The 6,810-nt window shown below is 32.9% G+C and overlaps 1 pseudogene; it reads left to right on the top strand.

Moving 5' to 3' along the window:
• The first annotated feature begins 4,349 nt into the window (after nt 1-4,349).
• On the top strand, nt 4,350-5,804 carry LOC125868527 (glutathione S-transferase L1-like; annotated as a pseudogene).
• Nucleotides 5,805-6,810: the final 1,006 nt, after the last annotated feature.

Here is a 6,810-nt window from a genome sequence, read left to right as displayed (position 1 = left end):
CTAATTCTAGCTAAAGGTCAACGAACCAGAGATCAGGGTAAGGGTTCAAATTACCTCGACGGGAAGGTGTTAGGCATCTCTCGAGGTCCACAAATGTGGGTCCCAACCGTATCTCAAGCAATAAATGTGAGGGTTACAAGTAGCAATTAAGGTCATTTCATTATTTAGGTTATTTAACTTAAACATGCTTACTAAGTGACATTTAACAATTAAGGCAACTTGAGTTATTCATTTTTTAATAAATTAAGCATGCAAAACTAGGTGATATAATAAAAATTTAAACAATTAATAAAGAGAGGAGTGAGGAGACAGAAATTGCACAATTAGATAGGCGAATCAAATTTTATTTTTTATTAAACTACCCCAAACAATTATAATTTAAAACAAATAAAGGGGCAAAAGGAAAGAGAGACTTTGAAGGACTTTACGGATCAGCGTTCGGCTTCTATATAGGGACATAGAAAACAAATGTTTGTCATTTGCGGCTCAAGGCAATGTCATAATCTTCGTAGGGCCTAAAGTACCCCTACCCCACCACTGCATGCTTTTCGTCATTAAAAGGTGCCTAGCGTCCCCGCTTAAGGTCCAAGAGGCATTGGACTATTATTAGGGTAGATTTAGACTAAAATAAAATGTATACTTTTAATAGGCCTACCTAGACACCAAGTCAAACAAATAGGACGTTCATTTAGCAGGTAAATTCTCAAGTTGGCCAATAGGTTTTATTAAACATGCTAACAAATACAGGTAATGTGAAAAGGTCGCATGCAAAGTGTGTGAATACAAACACATAAACAGGCTTCATAATAATGTGAAATAATTTAACAAGGACAGAGGGTTATGACACAATGCAGAATTTAATTATTTTATTAATAAAGCATGAAGAAATTATTTATTAGTTGATTAAAGTTGCAATACAAATATTCATAATGTAGAAATTAAATATTTCGAGCAGAATTTTATTAGGACAACACATATTATGTAGAAAATAGAAAATAGCATATTATGTAGAAAATAACATATAAATGCAGTAGCAGATTAGACTATTATGTGACATTCATTTTTAGTGACAGTCAGTTTATTAGATACAAAAAATTAATCAGTAGCTGATTTTATCAGGACATATTAGTTTGAACAGGAGCGTATGAGCAGAAATATTTAAAGTAGTGGCATATTTAATTGGTAATTATTCACAACATGGACATATTAAAATATGTAGAAAAACTATTTATTTTAAGTAGCAGGACAGTGTTCAAAATGCAGAAAATAATTATATTAGACATATTTTATTTCAGATTTCAGTTCAGACGGTTTACTATGCTTGTTTCTCTTAAATATGCAGAAAATAGTCCTATAAGTTGATTTTATTTAGATATGACATGTTGTGAATAGTTAGTTAATTTTATTTTAAGTGGCACCAAAATGAATGTAGTACATAAATGATTAATAGTAGGCAAAACATATTTGCAGATTCATCTTATTTTCTAGACGAAAATTATTTAATAGCTCCTATGAACATGATTTCTAGATGATTAATATACTGATAAATATAAACTAAATGATTAACATGCTGCAATTTATTAGATCTGATTAGCATATCAATCTAATTTAACAAGTCCTATAGGCATGATCTCTAAGTAAGGACACAAAATCTATAACCTATAGGCATGTTTTCTACACTAGAATATTATAAAAAATAATTAACCCCTATATATAGGCATGATATCTAAAATGGCAGAACATTCCAATACATAACAAATTATGATTTAAATATTTATTTATTTATTTTATATAAAAGGAGCTTTGGTTGAATTAGATGAAACAATGAGCAAATATATTATTTATTGTTATCATTTAGAAGGTGGTCACGATACTCCAGTAATATGCACAACCAACTATAATTAGAAAATATTAAACAGGCGATTAATGGCGGTAGTGATTTATTTTATTTTTTAGACACATCTCGAATGAGTATTATTATAATAAGAACGATAAAACAAATCACAATCCTATACACATGCTTTTCTAACACAAATAAGTTGCGATAAAGTAACAAGTAGCATGTATATCACCTCCCCCTTAGACGATCCCCCCCAAGTTATTTTCATATATAGCAAGAGAGTTGGAGTTAATACAACTATTACAATACCATATAAAAATGAAGCAATACAACCATAATAATAAAACTAAATCTTGTCCGAAAACCCATCTCAAGCAACTCTTTATCACTTGAACTAAAAAAAAACCCTGCTTAACAAAGAAGCAATACAACATAAAAAAATAATAGAAGGGGTCTTACCATTATTCATTTTAATAGAGATGGGCAAAATGGTATACTCATATTAAACTCAGGCATCGAATTACTCAAATAAATAGCAAACACCAAATATGATATCACACACATACATCACAACATATAATAAGGGACAAGAGAACTGACCCGGATGCTTCCTTTCATTCATTCAAACACACAACGATATTCGAAATAATGCAGAATGAAGATTAAACTAATGGAGGAACAACTAACCAGTTAAAGCAGAAATATTTATCAGCAATGAAGACAAACTTAATCCACTATTTAACGTGAACACAGCAAAACAACAAAACAGAGAGAAATTTTGAAGTTTCTAACCGAAAGAACTTAATTCTTTTTTCAGAGTAGAGAGCAATATATTTAGTATCTCTTTTTTTTCAAAATGTAAGCTAATGTCCGGATGTTAAATAATGAAAGGAAGGGTCATTTATATACTACTAGAGTATAGACCAAATTAGGGAAGGGAATAAAAGGGAATCAAGTAACATGCTTTCCTTAAACAAAAGGAGTATAAAATCAGATTTTTAATTATTTTATTGCCAAAAATTAACAAGTAACAATCTGTCTTAAACTAAATAAGCCACCTAAAATCAATTAACAAAACCACCAATCAATATTACACATGTTCAACTGAAAAGGAATAAGTATTATTTTAGGAAGGACAATATCACATAGCTCAATTCAAGTTCCAAATATACAGCTTCTCATATTTTGCCATATACAAATAAGTAACAATCTAAATACAACACTAAATAAATTAAGGGCAAGTAACAAATCACGAAATTCCATTTTAAAAGTTGAAGCAGAACCACATTACAGCAAAACAACTCTATTTGGCTTAGGAAAAAAAATCAATTAAGGGCATCAGCTATCATTCCAGCTTATCAACTTAAATCAAGAACTAGCATTTCCAATAATATCACAAATCAAGGATACACTACTCTTTGGAGAAACAGATAACAAGAGATTTATTGGCATTCCAAGTCAAAACATATTATTTTAACAATACATAGAATTAGAAAATTACGAGGACATGATTAAGATTATAAAATAACAAATACTAATTCAATTTGAGACCAAAATGGATTTCACATATACTGAGCATGCATAGACATTCTATACATCAGAAAATCAAAAGCCAACTTGTTAAAGAAGAACAAAATTATTAAAAGATGAAGTAATAATTTAGAAGACATATACCCCGGATGGATCTGTTGAGATCCGTCTTAAACAAACCAACAATATGTTAAAGTGGTTGTTGTTTTCGCCGGAGAAGAAGTCGACTGGTGGCACTAATGTTCCCTGTTGCTGGAGTTTCGTCATCTCGTAGCAGCGCTACTGCTGCTGGTTTCTTCTGCCGGTGGCTGTTGTTGATGTTCTCACCGGTTGCTTGCCTGAGAAAGAGAAGAGAAGAGAGGGGAGAACAGAGAGAGGCAACCACTGATTTTCGTGGTGGCTTGCCGGCACCTCGCCGGACGTTGCTGCTTCACCAGAGAAGAGGAGAGTGGCGCGACGCGGGGGTCTCTCCAACTCTCGCTGCTGCTGCTCGTTTCAACGAGCTACTGGTCGGAGTTGTTGTTGTCATCCGTCGCTGCTGGATGGAGCAGTTGTTGCTGTTGTTTTCTCGCCGAGCTGCTGCTGCTGTTGCTGTCACGGAGCTCACTGGCCGGAGCTGGAGGAGATGAGGAGGGAGAAGGAGTCGCTGCCTCTGGTCTTCGCCGGCTGCTGCTCTCTTGGTCGGTGCTGCTGGCCGGAGAAAACAAAAATTGAGAGAGGGGGCGGCAAATTTAGAGAGAGGGAGAGGGATAGGAAGATGAAGAGTGAAGAAGAGATAATGAAGAACCATATTAGGGTTGGGCTCCTTTAGAAATAAAATAGGAAAGTTAGAGGACTTTAAATCTGGACCTTTGAATCTAATTAGATGTGGGGCTGAGATTTGATCTTGGATTTAATTTAAACGATGGGCGGATGAGATTAAATCAAATTTGTATTGAACATTTGAAATTTTAACGAATTGGCTAAAATTGAAATAGAAATGGCTAGAGTTGCAATGAGAATTAAAATTGGAATAGGCTAAAATTTAAACGATTTGGAGGAAAATTTAAGAAATGCTACTCTATTAATAAAATACTACATATATTATAAAATTTAAACACATCTATGATTTTAAAATATTTAAATAAATAAATTATTTTGAGTTTAACTATTGATAAAAATAATTTGATAATAATTACAATAAAATTTTAAAATCATGCATACTAAAATATATAATTTTAAGACAAAATTGATTAAAATTTTAAACTCAAAATATATTTTAAAAATACATATTTAATCGAATAGTATTTCCAAAAAGGGTTAAAGGTCGATCAAAATTGGATGTCAACATAGTTCAAATTGATCTTCAGAACTGCAAGGTAATTTTCCACCAAACCAACATTCATTTTCACTTGCCCAATTCACTTGTATTTGAAAATCTTGAGCTATTATTTTTGACATAGGCATTTGTCCTCGTTGTAAATTGTATGAGAACTCCTAAAGAAAATGTCCATGAATTTTTTGGAAAGGGATTCCTCTTCCTCTTTGAATTCAATGATTATTGACTGAGCCAGTGTGTCCTATCTATCATCTGATTGTCACATACACTTTTATATAAGGACTTTGAAGCAAGTGAATGTTTGAATCTTCGAAGAGCATGCATCTCATTTTACGCTTCTGGTTATTTATATTATCTACTCCTCATAGGTGCCACCCCTGGAGCACAACAACAAAGTGATAGGAGAGAGTTTGGATCTGGTTTAATACGTTGATAGTAACTTTAAAGGACCACCACTTTTGCCGGATGTAATATGAAAAAGTTCATTATTGTCCTATCTGTTTAGGAAAACCTTAATCTTTATATTGATAAAAAGAAAATATTGGAAAATAAATGCAGGATCATGAAAAGTGGAAATTTGCTGAAGAATTGACAGCTTATAGTGATACTACATTCGTCCTAGAAGTATACAGATCGTTCGCAAAAGATGCATGGACACTGGCTGGTGAGATTTGAGCTTTTGTTCTTTGAAACTCATTATGTTTTGTTTGTTAAATGTTTCTTATGTATGTTTATGCTATTCACACTTGTACGAGGTGCACAATTTGATTACCTTGAAAAATCTCTCCACAAATTTGACGATGGACCTTTCTTCCTTGGTCAATTCAGTCAAGTCATTACTATCTTTCATTTTCTTTTCCTTTCAGATGATGTGTCATATGAGATGGTAGCTTTGCCCAAAAACATAGTCAACAATCACTAAAGAGTAGTGTGGGTGTACTTTTTTCCTAGAATTTGAAACTTCATAGAGACTGTGCTGATATGAAAACTCTTTTGTGCTATGTTGACCTAACATATGCTCCATTTATCAAAAGGTTCCAAATTTATATGCCTGAGGGGTTTAACTATGACATCACAATCAAGAGGCCTAATCTAGCCATATGGATTGAGGTATGACTTATATTAGCTATGTAGTGTAAACTATGATTAATTTTTTTATATTATCTACGAATTATTTTTTTATTTTTTTTATTTTTCATAATAATAATAATAATAATTAACAACGAAACAGTATCTCAGAAGGCGAGCGTTAGTCTGCACGGTCATCTTCAATCTAGCTTGTTAACATCCGAATTCAAGGAATAAATCTGAATCAAAATATATAGAAATTTTTATATTGTTTAATGACTGTATGGAGGGATCTAATCCTTTTACCCAAGCAAAGGGTCTGTCGACATTCAAATACGTATTGTTAGTGAGCCCATGTGTCTAGCAGTTCTAACTCGGTATAAGGTGCCCTTTTAACTCATATTGGGCTGAGACCACAACTGACTAGACGGAGTCACTAAGACAAAGCCACTAACTTGTTGTATTGAATCTGACTGTACCACCATCTTGGAACCAAGTCAAGAATCAATATATAAATTTATTCATATTTAGATAAAGTCTAGATCTTTCATGGTAGATATAAAAGTGAAGTTAGTTATCCGACTAGATATAATTCTTTAGCCGGACATAGTCAGGCTTAGATCAAAGAAAGTAATAAAGTAAATAAAAGAAAAGAAAGGAAGAATAATAGTACCTTAAAACTTTCTTTATTTAACAACTTCGGTAGTCTCCGGCAACCTCACAACTTACAATATAAGAGAAGAGAATAAGAGAGAGAGAGTACAAAAGAGAGAGAGTGGTTGTAAAAAACCTGCCTCTTACAAAACAAAAAAAACTTATTTATAGAAACTAAAAAGCATCTAGGAATAGTAGTAGAGGGTCCTCTATGTGGGTCCTAGAAACAGTAAATCTACTGTTGCAACAGTGTTTCTACTGTTGATAATGCTTATCCACTAAATCTTATTTTTAAGCTTTGAAAGGAAATCTTCTACTTTCTTCGGTGTGTCTTTTGAAACTGGCCCTTCTGACTCATATGGCTGAGCCTCGTGAGTATCATCACTTGTTTCACTGTGCA

Source organism: Solanum stenotomum, chromosome 6, assembly GCF_019186545.1.
Source record: "Solanum stenotomum isolate F172 chromosome 6, ASM1918654v1, whole genome shotgun sequence".
NCBI lineage: Eukaryota > Viridiplantae > Streptophyta > Magnoliopsida > Solanales > Solanaceae > Solanum > Solanum stenotomum.
The sequence above is the reverse complement of the archived record's forward strand: the minus strand, read 5'-3'. Positions and strand labels throughout refer to the sequence as shown.